Raw genomic sequence first — 13,586 nt, 5'->3', positions numbered from 1 at the left:
TTGACTTCTTCTTTGCCGATTTGGATGCCTTTAATTTCCTTTTGTTGTCTGATTGCTGAAGCTAGGACTTCTAGTGCTATGTTGAATAACAGTGGTGATAAAGGACATCCCTGCCGTGTTCCTGATCTTAGTGGAAAAGCTTTCAGTTTTTCTCCATTGAGAATGGTATTTGTGGTGGGTTTTTCATAGATGGCTTTGATAATATTGAGGTATGTGCCCTCTATCCCTATACTTCGAAGAGTTTTGATTAGGAAGGGATGCTGTACTCTGTCAAATGCTTTTTCAGCATCTATTGAGAGTATCATATGGTTCTTGTTGTTTCTTTTATTAATGTGTTGTATCACATTGATTGATTTGTGGATGTTGAACCAACCTTGGAGCCCTGGAATAAATCCCACTTGGTTGTGGTGAATAATCCTTTTAATGTACTGTTGGATCCTATTAGCTAGTATTTTGGTAAGAATTTTCGCATCTGTGTTCATCAAGAATATTGGTCTGTAATTCTCTTTTTTGATGGGATCCTTGTCTGGTTTGGGGATCAAGGTGATGCTGGCCTCATAAAATGAGTTTGGAAGTTTTCTTCCATTTCTATTTTTTGGAACATTTTCAGGAGAACAGGAATTAGTTCTTCTTTAAATGTTTGGTAGAATTCCCCCGGGAAGCCGTCTGGCCCTGGGCTTTTGTTTGGAGATTTTTGATGACTGTTTCAATCTCCTTACTGGTTATGGGTCTGTTCAGGTTTTCTATTTCTTCCTGGTTCACTTGTGGTAGTTTATATGTTTCTAGGGATGCTCCATTTCTTCCAGATTGTCAAATTTGTTGGCATAGAGTTGCTCATAGTATGTTCTTAATTGTCTGTATTTCTTTGGTGTTAGTTGTGATCTCTCTTCTTTCATTCATGATTTTATTTATTTGGGTCCTTTCTCTTTTCTTTTTGATAAGTCTGGCCAGGGGTTTATCAATATTATTAATTCTTTCAAAGAACCAGCTCCTAGTTTCATTGATTTGTTCTATTGTTTTTTTGGTTTCTATTTCATTGATTTCTGCTCTGATCTTTATGATTTCTCTTCTCCTGCTGCGTTTCGGGTTTCTTTCTTGTTTTTTCTCCAGCTCCTTTAGGTGTAGGGTTAGATTGTATACCTGAGACCTTTCTTGTTTCTTGAGAAAGGCTTGTACCGCTATATATTTTCCTCTCAGGAGTGCCTTTGCTGTGTCCCACAGATTTTGAACCGGTGTGTTTTCATTATCATTTGTTTCCATGACTTTCAATTCTTTAATTTCCTGGTTGACCCATTCATTCTTTAGAAGGATGCTGTTTAGTCTCCATGTATTTGGGTTCTTTCCAAATTTCCTCTTGTGATTGAGTTTTGGCTTCAGAGCATTGTGGTCTGAAAATATGCAGGGAATAATCCTAATCTTTTGATACTGGTTGAGACCTGATTTAGGACCGAGGATGTGATCTATTCTGGAGAATATTCCATGTACACTAGAGAAGAATGTGCATTCTGTTGCTTTGGGGTGAAATGTTCTGAATATATCTGTGATGTCCATCTGGTCCAGTGTGTCATTTAAGGCCTTTATTTCCTTGTTGATCTTTTGCTTAGATTATCTGTCCATTTCAGTGAGGGGAGTGTTAAAGTCCCCTACTATTATTGTATTATTGTTGATGTGTTTCTTTGATTTTGTTATTAATTGGTTTATATAGTTGGCTGCTCCCACGTTAGGGGCATAGATATTTAAAATTGTTAGATCTTCTTGTTGGACAGATCCTTTGAGTGTGATATAGTGTCCTTCCTCATTTCTTATTATAGTCTTTGGCTTAAAATCTAATTGATCTGATATAAGGATTGCCACTCCTGCTTTCTTCTGATGTCCATTAGCATGGTAAATTCTTTTCCACCCCCTCACTTTAAATCTGGAGGTGTCTTTGGGTTTAAAATGAGTTTCTTGTAGGCACCATATAGATGTTTTTTGTTTTGTTTTGTTTTGTTTTTTTATCCATTCTGATACCCTGTGTCTTTTGATTGGGGCATTTAGCCCATTAACATTCAGGGTAACTATGTAGATAAATGAATTTAGTGCCATTGTATTGCCTGTAAGGTGACTGTTCCTGTATATTGTCTCTGTTCCTTTCTGATATACTACTTTAAGGCTCTCTCTTTGCTTAGAGGACCCCTTTCAATATTTCCTACAGAGCTGGTTTGGTGTTTACAAATTCTTTCAGTTTTTTGTTTGTCCTGGAAGCTTTTAATCTCTCCTTTTATTTTCAATTATAGCCTAGTTGGATATAGTATTCTTGGCTGCATGTTTTTCTTGTTTAGTGCTCTGAATAGATCATGCCAGCTCTTTCTGGCCTACCAGGTCTCTGTGGATAAGTCAGCTGCCAATCTAATATTTTTACCATTGTATGTGACAGACTTCTTTTCCCGGGCTGCTTTCAGGATTTTCTCTTTGTCACTGAGACTTGTAAATTTTACTATTAGGTGACGGGGTGTGGACCTATTCTTATTGATTTTGAGGGGGGTTCTCTGCACCTCTTGGATTTTGATGCTTGCTCCCTTTGCCATATTGGGAAGATTCTTTCCAATAATTCTCTCCAATATACCTTCTGCTCCCCTATCTCTTTCTTCTTCTTCTGGAATCCCAATTATCCTAATGTTGTTTCGTCTTATGGTGTCACTTATCTCTCAAATTCTCCCCTCATGGTCCAGTAGCTGTTTGTCCCTCTTTTGCTCAGCTTCTTTATTCTCTGTCATTTGGTCTTCTATATCGCTAATTCTTTCTTCTGTCTCATTTATCCTAGCCGTGAGAGCCTCCATTTTTGATTGCACCTCATTAATAGCTTTTTTTATTTCAACTTGGTTAGATTTTAGTTCTTTTATTTCTCCAGAAAGGACTTTAATATCTTCCATGCCTTTTTCAAGCCCAGCTAGAACCTTGAAAATCATCATTCTGAACTCTAGATCTGACATATTACCAATGTCTGTATTGATTAGGTCCCTAGCCTTCGGTACTGCCTCTTGTTCTTTTTTTTGTGGTGAATTTTTCCGTCTTGTCATTTTGTCCAGATAAGAGTATATGAAGGAGAAGTAAAACACTAAAAGGGTGGCAAAGACCCCAGGAAAATATACTTTAACCAAATCAGAAGAGTTCCCATATCGTGAGGGGGGAGAAAGGGGATAAAGAGAGGTTCAGAAAGAAAAAAAAAAAGAAACAATTAAAAAATGAAAATGAATAAAGAAAAAATATGAAAAAGAAAAATATATATATATATATTTTAGATAAACTAGTTAAAAAACGTAAAAAAAAAGAAAAGGGTAAAAGTTTAAAAAAATTAGCAGAAGAAGAGAGAAAAAAAAAATTGAAAAAGAAAATAAAATAAATTAACTGCAAGACTAAGAATCCTGGGGAGAAAGCCATGAGTTTTGTGCTTTGCTTTCTCCTCCTCTGGAATTCTGCTGCTCTCCTTAGTATTGAAACTGCACTCCTTGGTAGGTGAACTTGGTCCTGACTGGATTTCTTGTTGATCTTCAGGGGGAGGGGCCTGTTGTAGTGATTCTCAAGTGTCTTTGCCCCAGGCAGAATTGCACTGCCCTTACCAGGGGCAGGGCTGCATAATCCGCTCAGGTTTGCTTTCACAAGCTTTTGTTCCCTGAGCACTTTCCATAGAGTTCTGGAGGACGGGAATGAAAATGGCAGCCTTCCGGTCTCCAGCCCAGAGGAGCCAAGAGCTCAGGGCCCCACTCCTCAGTGCGCCCTCAGAGAACAGCGCCCATTTACTCCCATCTCCCTGGACTCCGGCTGCGCTCTGAGCTCACCAAGCCTGGGACCAGTTCAAGGTAACTCCGAGTTGTGAGCTCACTCCCCAACTTTGTCTCTGTAGCCGGCTTCCCCATTCTAATACCTGCAAGCTCTGCGACACTCAGACACCTCCGATCCTTCTGTGACCCTGTGGGACCTGAGGCCACGCTGACCCCGCGTGGGCTTCGCCCCAGTTTAGCCTCTGGAGTGATGACCCTCAGCAGAACAGACTTTTAAAAGTCCTGATTTTGTGCTCCATTGCTCTGCCGCTTGCCGGGATCCGGCCCCTCCCCCCGGGGTCTATCTTCCCGTCGCTTTGGATTCACTTCTCCACCAGTCCTACCTTTCAGAAAGTGGTTGCTTTTCTGTTTCTAGAATTGCTGTTCTTCTTCTCTTCAATCTCCTGTTGGATTTGTAGGTGTTTGCCATCTTTAGATAAGCTATCTAGCTGATCTCCTGCTACCTGAAGTAGTCTCAGCCTGCTACTTCTCCACCATCTTGACTCCTCCTGATGTGCAGATAATTTGCACGTAACACTTCAATAACATTGACAGATGCAAGTAGTCCTTGGTACCAGGCAAGAAGGGAAAAAGCCTCCTTCATCTTTTAAGTTGCTGGATTTACTGTGTGTATTTACAGAAAAACCAGGTAAGTACAAGGTTCCTTGGACATAGTTCATGTGAAAATAGTCCACTGAGGACATAATCACAACCTTAAACTTTGAAATAATTTTTACAGTCACAAGTAAATCACTCGTTCTTTTCTATAAACACTATATTCCTAGTAAGCTACATATTTGCTTATTCTTAAGAACATGAAAAAAATAGTTATGTTCATGGAGACTTGCCTTTCACATAGATTTAAAAATTTTAATATCTTTATTAAGGTATAATTTGAATAATAATTTGTATAATTTGTATAATAACAAAATTCACCAATTATAAGTGTTGGAGATTTTTATTAAATTTATATAAATGTGCAACCTCCATCACAATACAATTATAGAACATTTCCATCATCTGAAAGGGTTCTTTCATGCCCATTTGCTGTCAGTCCTACTCCTACAACCAACACAAGCCAACTGTTGATCTCTTTTCTTTGTGAATTTACCTTTTCTAGAAATTTTATATAAACGAAATATACACTGTGTTTTCCTTTGTGTCTGGCTTCCTTCACTTAGCATAATGTCTTTGAAGTTCATCTGTCTTATTGTGTGTAAAAGTAGTCCACTCCTCTTCATTAGAAAATAAAATTCCATTGTATGAATATATCACACTTTGTATATTCATTCACTGGTTGATAAACATCAAGACTGGTTTCAGATTGGGGCTATTAAAAATTATGTTTCTAGGAACATTCACATACATGCCTTTGTGTAGTCCTATGTTCTCAGTTTTCTCAGGTAGGTAACTAGAACAGGAATTGCTGGGTTATATGGTACGTACATGTATAACTTTTAAGAAATTGCCCAAGTGTTTTCCAAACAGGTTTTATCATTTTGCTTTCCTACCAGAAAGGATGTATAAGGTTCCTAGATTCTGTATATTCTCACCAACTGTTGATATTTTCAGTGTTATGGAGTATAGCCTCTCCAGTGAATATAAAGTGACATCTTACTGTAGTTTTAATTTACATTTTGCTAGTGACTAATGATATTAAGCATTTTCTCAGGTGGTTATTATTAGTTTTTCCTATATTTCCTTTGGTGAATATCTAGTAACATATTTTGACCATTTTAAAATTATTTTCTTCTTATTGAATTGTAAGAGTTCTTCTGCATTCTGGGTATAAGTCCCTTACCAGATATATGATTTATAAATATCTTATCCAAGTATATTTCTTCTTTTCTCATTTTCCTAATTATATCTTGTGAAAACTGAGATCTTTCATTCAGATGGAAGTTAATATATCCATTTTTTTTCTTTTATGAAATTTGCTTTGGGTATCATAACTGATATATCTTTGCCAAATCTAAGGTTATCATATTTTCTCTCTCTCTCTCACTCTCTCTTTTTTTTTTTTAATTTTATAGTTTTAGCTCTTACATTTAGGTTTATGATATATTTGGAATTAATATTTATATATGGTATGAGGTAAAAATCTAAATGAATTGCTTTTCTTTATTCTTTTTCTTTTTTTCTTTTTTTTTTCTTGCCTAAGGTTATTCAATTGTCTCAGCACCATTTCTTCAAAAAACAACTCTTTTACTACTGATTTGTCTCTGAACCCTTGGCAAAAATCAGTAACTCTAAAGGCTTTTTTCTGACTTCTTTATTTCCACATTCTTTAAATTAGAATTTTTTCAAAGAGTTTGGAATAGATAGAAGAGACATAGAAACATAGTGAATTGTCCACAGGTGCCAACTTACACATAGTTCTTAAATTACCCTTTACCGCTGTTCATACCAATTTTTTTTTCTCTTAGGATGCCATTTATTATTTTTTTTTCTTTCTTGTCTGCATACCTTGCTTAATCCCAATTTTCTATCACTGGAAAACATGACCATATGTGAAGAAGTAGTGAGCTGGAACATCAGTTTTGGAAGAAGGTAAAGGTATGAGCCAGAAAAGTCAAGAACCCATAGACATCAAGAGTCCCAGGTAGTCTGGCATCCTATGTTAGGACCATTGCCTCAGAGCCCTTACCCACAGTAGCAATTTCTCATTGCATGGATCATTTTCACGTGATATATTTGCATATTTTTAAATGACAAATAATGTCAACAAGAAACCTGTGGCTTTTCTCTCAACAGGAATGCGAAGATTTTAGTTCCCAGTGCATTGCTTTTATCACCCTGTTCTTCATTGCTTTCTTACAGTATTGTTTCAAAGAAGTGCTGTCTTCATGGTGTTTCACCTGTAGTAATCACAAAACATAATCTCTCATAGTATCCCAGGAAGATTTTTTCTCTAAACTGAGCCCTGGAATAAATAGCATTAGTTTTTCCTTGCTAAAATGTCAACGTTGCCTTTAACATAAGTCATTTTACTGTTTTAATGTATGCATTAATGTGTTTTATAAATATGCTTTGTTACCTGATTAAAGCAATCCTTATAATTGCTAATTATAAATTAAATTGAAGCAGAGGGATAAATAATGTATTTGAAATGTACTTCCTTGGGGTGCCTGGGTGGCTCAGCGGTTTAAGCCTCTACCTTCGGCTCAGGTCATGATCTCAGGGTCCTGGGATCGAGCCCCATATTGGGCTCTCTGCTCACTCAGCAGGGAGGTTTCTTCCCCCACCTCCTCTGTTTGCCTCTCTGCCTGCTTGTGATCTCTGTCTACCAAATAAATAATTAAATAAAATCTTTTTTTTTTTTTAAATGTACTTCCTCTTGTATTTTTTAAAAAAAAAAAGTCTTGATTTGGGCTTGGATAATAATAAAAGTTGAGGTAATTTGAAGAAATTTTCTTCCCAAAGTACTGCTCACACTCTCAGTCTCAGTGACGGTTCTCCTCCCCTACCCTTAACACATTCACTCAAAATTGATTTTTTTTTTAACTCATTTTTTTCCAGAATGGTGTAATCAGCAGGTGATCTCTTCAGGAAGAAAATCAATGTCTTCATTCTGGTTCTTTTCCTTTCTTCCCAGGCTCCTCACAATGATGGATTGTGATCATACTCAGCTTACAAACTCAGTTTAGTTGGAGTTAATAAATGCCCCTTCCTCTTATACCTATTTTCTTTCTTGTTCACATTTTAAAAACGATTTTTTCCCTAAGGATTTAGTAACTATCAGTCTTTATTATTAGCCCTTAATTTTAAGATCTAGTTTAAGTTTTTCATTCTGACGATTTAAAATTTCTACATAAAAATACTTACTTTAGTCTATCTTGTTATTATTTGTATCTTTGTATTTACAATGTCATTTTGAAAGGTTTGAAAGTGTGCCTTTGGAACTTACTGACTCCTGCGATTTTGTACTGTTTAGGTAGTCTAAGCTGAGCACTGAAACACCACAGCTTCACTTCCATTAAAGTGGTGTGAGGAAATCGGCAGTGTCTGGTCAAATTGTGCATGCTGATAGTTAAGCAGCAGTTACAGAAAGCACAGGAAGGCTGGAGAACACGAATGAACTCAACCAAATCTTGGCACTTTTCTAACAGATAAAATGCCCACAGCATTTACAGTGTTTCCAGTTGCAAAAAAAAGAGAGAGAGAGAGAAAGAGAGAAGTTAACGAGTTCCTGATGGCCTTTTTAAATTTTTAGTCCACAAACCAGATGCAACGATTGAATTGGGGGGTCATAAATAATTTTCAGAGAAGGAAGATACATGAAGCTTGATTTCAGGATATTCTGAAGTCAATAGTTCAGAGCCAAATAATAAGTGCAAAGGAGACATTGGCCAGAGCTGGGGTGTCTGAGAAGTTGGCTCTCTGAACTCTTACTTAAAAGCATGCTAAACTGGTCATGCCCTGCCCTTGGTACTGGAGCTAGGATGATGCAACTTTTAAACAGCATCTTACAGAGGTCTTATTTTGCCACAATAGCTTCCAGAGCATTCTACAGTACAGCACAAATGTTCCCAGATTCTCTGCTAAGTTTTATTTTCCCCTTCAAAATTTACAATACCAAACATCTGGATTATATTCTAGTCTGAGCAATGGGCAGAGGAGAGCCCAGAACCAAACTGAAAGTAAGGATAACTGTTTCTGGCTGGCATTGGAGATCAAAGGGAGACTCTGGATTTTAAGTACAACTCTTTAGGGTCCTCTGGAAAAGCAACATGAAGGACATTATCATATTTGTTTTATCCAACACTCTAATTGTGTCTGGCATAGAGTCTGTTCTATAGAAAACATGTAATAAATATTTTTGAGTGAAAGAGTGAGCAGACTGACTAGATTCTTTCTCCACTCAAAATAACCTTCCTCATTTGTGCAGCAATAAAATGTAGTTTATTGAGTGGATAAAAATGGAAAATTTTATGATATGTTGGTGATGTAACAAGATGAGGATGGTGGTCCTTCTGTTATAAGGCTACCAATATGGGTAGAGGTGTGACTTATGCGACCATTCAAATTATATCTCCGTTTTCAAAATGAACTTAGAATTCCTCAAAAACAATCTTACAGGTTAGACGGATGCCTTTGAGGCAGGGACAAATCCTAAATATAGCTGTTCGGGCATACAGGATAATTGGGTCTCTCCTTCCTATTAGGAGCACAGTCTGGCGGGAAGTTAAGGACTGTCCAGGCAAAAAAATTGTTTTGATACAGATGCAGTCTCACAGACATCCTGAGATTTACCCTAGATAGCTGGGAACCAGACAAAAATTCTCAATTTTCTTATGATTACTGTACTTTTTTCTTTGGCAAATCTTAGAATAATGTCACAATTGAGCAAAAGCAGCCCAGTGAGAATGCTGGTTTATGTTTCCAACACTTCAGTCCTAATACTCACAAAGAACAAAGTCTGTATTCCACAAAGAAAAAGTGACTGTTCTATTAAACTACATTGATATATAATGTAGACTAACGAGAAACAGAAACATTTAACAGGATTTTTATATTCCAAATCTACTTGGGACTGCAGATAATCCTCTCCAAGCTAGCTGTCAAGTTAGCTTTTTAGACATACATTTTTTATAAGAAAGGCCATTAAGAGATAATTGGGATCTTGCCTAGAATCCATGGCTGATAAAACTAGACTTGGACATGATTTCTAGTGATAATGGAAAATATTCAGAAATGCCAAGACTAAAAGGATGACTGCATAATCAATTATTTTATTATCATGTGCAACAGCCCAATAGAAGGAAGTATTAGTAATTATGAACAAAGTTCTGTGTTAGATACCAAACCTTTTCTTTCTAATACATTAGTTCAAGTATTGCTGTAGTTAGAGTAAATCACTATAATAAAATAGAATATAAATTAATATGTGGCATTTTATTTCAACCTTATAGAGACCATGGGGTTTTTTTCATTGCTGAGTTGACTCAGGGTACCATTTTGATCACTCATGAGTGTGGAGTCTGGAGTACATGAACAACTAAGAGTTCAATGTCACCCATTGGAACTCCAAAGAAAACAACAGATGCAGACTAACTTAAGTACTAAAGCTGTCCTGCCCATGTAAGTCCCCCATAGTTGAAGTGCGCTGATTTAGGGAGCTCGCATAAGATTAAGATATCTAGAGATTAAAAAAGAAATACAGCAGAATATATTACTTGAATAGAGAGTAGATATCAAAGAATAGGAATTAGGCAAGACATCATTGGATGCTTACATTCCCTCTAGCCTAAAAGTAGTTACAAGAGAAGGCTTTCTGAGAAGAAAGCTGGCTCAGCTTTGAGGGGATGTGTGATTTTAGCCTGGTCAGGATGGTGGAGTGTCCAGAGAGAATCTCTTTATGAAGTTGCCATATACACATGTCTGCATACATTTTATAAATGCTGCATGAATAATAATCTATTGAGAAATCTATGTTATTTTTGGGAAATGACCTCAGAAGCAAGTGAAATAGTAAGTGGCATCATAAAAAAGAAAGAAAAAAACCTTTTATTTTATTTTTATTTTTGAGAAAAAAATTTAAAAGCATGCTGTATGCAATACAACCAGTCGACTAAATTATCTCTGAAGTCACTAGAACTCTTGTACAAAATTTTCAGTGGTAGATTGAAAGATCATTCTAAAAGTAGATACATGTAGAATAAATGTAACATAAATAATATCTAAAAGCCGATACTCCATCCATCTTCTCAGAATGATATCCTTAGGAATGGCTATATGGAATGAGTTTTTAAAGTTATTTTGGAAAAAAAAAAAGGGTAGGAAGGTTATCTCACGTATGGACATAGTTTCATATATATTTTAAGCTTTTCTGCCACTAATTTGTTTAAACAGTTAATGAGCTCATAGTGCTGTTTAAAGAAACATTGATTAAAATCATTTGTACTTTTGCTATACAATGAAATTCATGCAACACTGTGAGTTTTATGTTTGGTCTCAGCTTGCAAAAAGTTTATAATTAAATTTTATATATAGTTGCAATCATTTTCTTAACATATATTTTTCTATTAGTGGAAAGAAGGCAAAATTAATTAAGCTTTGATTTTATACATATTAGACCTTATTATAGCTCTAAGTTTACTATAAGCTGCTTATCGTCAAGTAATTTTTTGAATAGCAAGGTGTGTATATCAATAAATATGTGTGTGTTCTATCAGGCTATGTAAGTGAAGCGAAAGTTACTCACTGACCTATCAGTGGATACCTACTGCATTTATTTCTTTGGGCAGTGGTGATCTAAATGTTAAACCCTCTTTTTTGACACATTTGTCATATAACTTGCCTAAGTTATGGGACAATTTGAAACCACACAACAAAAAGTAGGAATCATAAGGTCAATGAGTGATCAAACTTTGAACTAGAATCTGTTATTGACTGATCCCAACAAACCAATGGAATGGGGCTCTGTGAGTGTTTGACGATAAGAAGGAGAGTATCTGTATTTTGTGCTAGAGAAAACAGGCTTTGGATACTTCATTTTCTCCAAATAAAACAAAAATGGCCTGGATAACATAGTTTCATAGACATTTACAAAGTTCTTATAAAATGTCTCAACCTGGATTTTGAACTAGAAAAGTTTTGACATTTTTTTTTCTTTTTAAGTTACAGAACAGTTGAAATTTGGTACTTCCAAGTACTTAAGAATCACATCAAAGAAGATTTATAAGTAAAATAACTCAGTAGGTCATCTTATCCTTTGATAATTTGTATTTATTTTAGACCTGAAAACACGATTGTCTATTAAATGCATGATGGAGACTGCCGTTGTCCTCCAAGCAAAACTGCAGCACGAATTACTCCACTTATTCTTGATGCCCAGAGAACTATTACTCAGAACATGATCCAAAAAGAGAAAAGGAGAAGAGTTGAATATCTTTGTGAAAAAAAACACAAAAAATAAAAAACAAAATGACAACAACAACCACAACAAAAAACTAAGAGGCATAGTTATACACACAATAAAATTAGGAGAAATTGCTATCAAGAACTCCAGATGGAGGGTATGTTTCTATTAAAAGAACAACACCTGCTCATCTGAAGCCAGGTTTCATTAGCAGCTGGCATGAGCTAACTTTATGTAGACATTGACATAAGAGAAACCCCCATCCAAGAGCTCATCTCCGCTCGGATATTGAGAGGTAAGATCAAACGAGCCAACTGCTGAATGCGCTGTCTCCACAGGAATCAAGCTTACCTCATGCAAGCTTACTTGTCAAAAAATGAAAAACTCACCAAGTTATGTCATTAGGGATTTAATTTACACTCTACAACATTCACCACCACAAGCTCTTTTTCTAGTTTCATTTATGTTTTTCCACTCCGCAAAACCCAAGCCAGATACCTTTGCACACACCATGCTTTCAAAGAAAAACAAATAGTGTAAGTAAAATGGACAGACATTTCTGCTACTAACTGTTAAGATTTATAGTATTTGTAGACAGATTACAAATTGAAATCTTTTGATGGTACCGTTCTTCGTATTCTAGAAAACATTTTTTAGCACGCATTACGATAATGGGAAACTACACATAGATTTCGATTTGTACTCATAGTCCACGAGAAAAAGTTCGTTTTTTTTTTCTTTGTAACGTTTCACACACTTTCAGAAAGAAAGGCAAACCATTCAATATTGCCAAATCCATTCTAATGCTCAAAATCGTATTGCACGACAGTCTAGTCTAGTCTAGAGACTAAAACAGAGGGGCTATGTGTGATGCCGCTCTGAAATCCTCCAGAACGAGCCAAGCAAATGGCTCTGAAACTGCAGCAAAGAAAGCAACGAAGACGTTTCTGCCTTGTGTAGAGGTTGCATTGCGCTCTAACTGGGAGGCTTTCTAATGGAAAAACATTAACCTTAGTGACAGTTAACTACTAAAGTAAGCAGTTTGATTTTCTAAGTTGTGAATTCCCACCAGTCTAGCAAGCCTACATGATGCTTTCCTTCACTGAGGATACTATTAAAGCTTAGAGTTCTTATTAAATTATCACAGAGGATATTATTAAAGCATAGAATTTTTATAAAATTATAAAACTGTTACTTTGAGAAAAAATGATAACTTTTCCTACATTTACAGATATGTCAAAAAAAATTTTTTTTTTTTTTTTACTATTGTTGAAGCTGTCATTTTACTGGTGACTAATTTGGAACAAGTTTTATAAACAAAATATTACTCTGATGCTTTCTTTTCCTTGATAAGTTTTATGCTAGAAGTAAAGTGTCTCTGTCTTGATTTGTAAAGGAAATAGGTAAGAGAAATGGCTGTAACTCTGGGTATTTTTCTATTAGAGTTGTAAAAAAAAGTTCTTTAGTAAGTGAATAGACACAGGAATGAAACCGTAAGAAACAGACACTCTCTTTTATTGACTGATCGATTTTTAATTTTTAAAAAATTTTTGACCAAATGCAAGTATTTTATGGGAAAGAGTTTGGATTTGAAGTCTGGGGAATGGTCTTTAGTATCTTGTTACCAAAAGGGAAGTGGTTGTTGATAAGTCATCTCATTTTATTCCCATTAAAGCAGTATCTTTAATGTAGAAATGAAATGTGTTTACATTCCCTGTCTTTGTGGCACTTACAAATGATGGGAGCATTACACAGGTGTCTCCTTTCAGAAGATAAAATATCAGAAGCACTTTTATGTAGCAGATCATTTTGGAATCAAGCAACTGTATGTCACCTTCAGATTTCAATGGAAATAAATATCTGACTTTGAAATGTTTTTTTCCTTGAGATAGAAGTAAATATAAAAGTACTTTACCTGTTGCCAA

At 35.7% G+C, this 13,586-nt stretch overlaps 1 long non-coding RNA gene across 1 annotated transcript; it reads left to right on the top strand.

Moving 5' to 3' along the window:
- Positions 1–3,804: 3,804 nt before the first annotated feature.
- Positions 3,805–11,705, top strand: LOC116575058. The gene is made up of 2 exons (XR_004279579.1): positions 3,805–3,839; positions 11,538–11,705. It is a non-coding gene; the product is annotated as an uncharacterized LOC116575058 (long non-coding RNA).
- Positions 11,706–13,586: the final 1,881 nt, after the last annotated feature.

Source organism: Mustela erminea, chromosome 16 (assembly GCF_009829155.1).
Source record: "Mustela erminea isolate mMusErm1 chromosome 16, mMusErm1.Pri, whole genome shotgun sequence".
Lineage (NCBI taxonomy): Eukaryota > Metazoa > Chordata > Mammalia > Carnivora > Mustelidae > Mustela > Mustela erminea.
The sequence above is the reverse complement of the archived record's forward strand: the minus strand, read 5'-3'. Positions and strand labels throughout refer to the sequence as shown.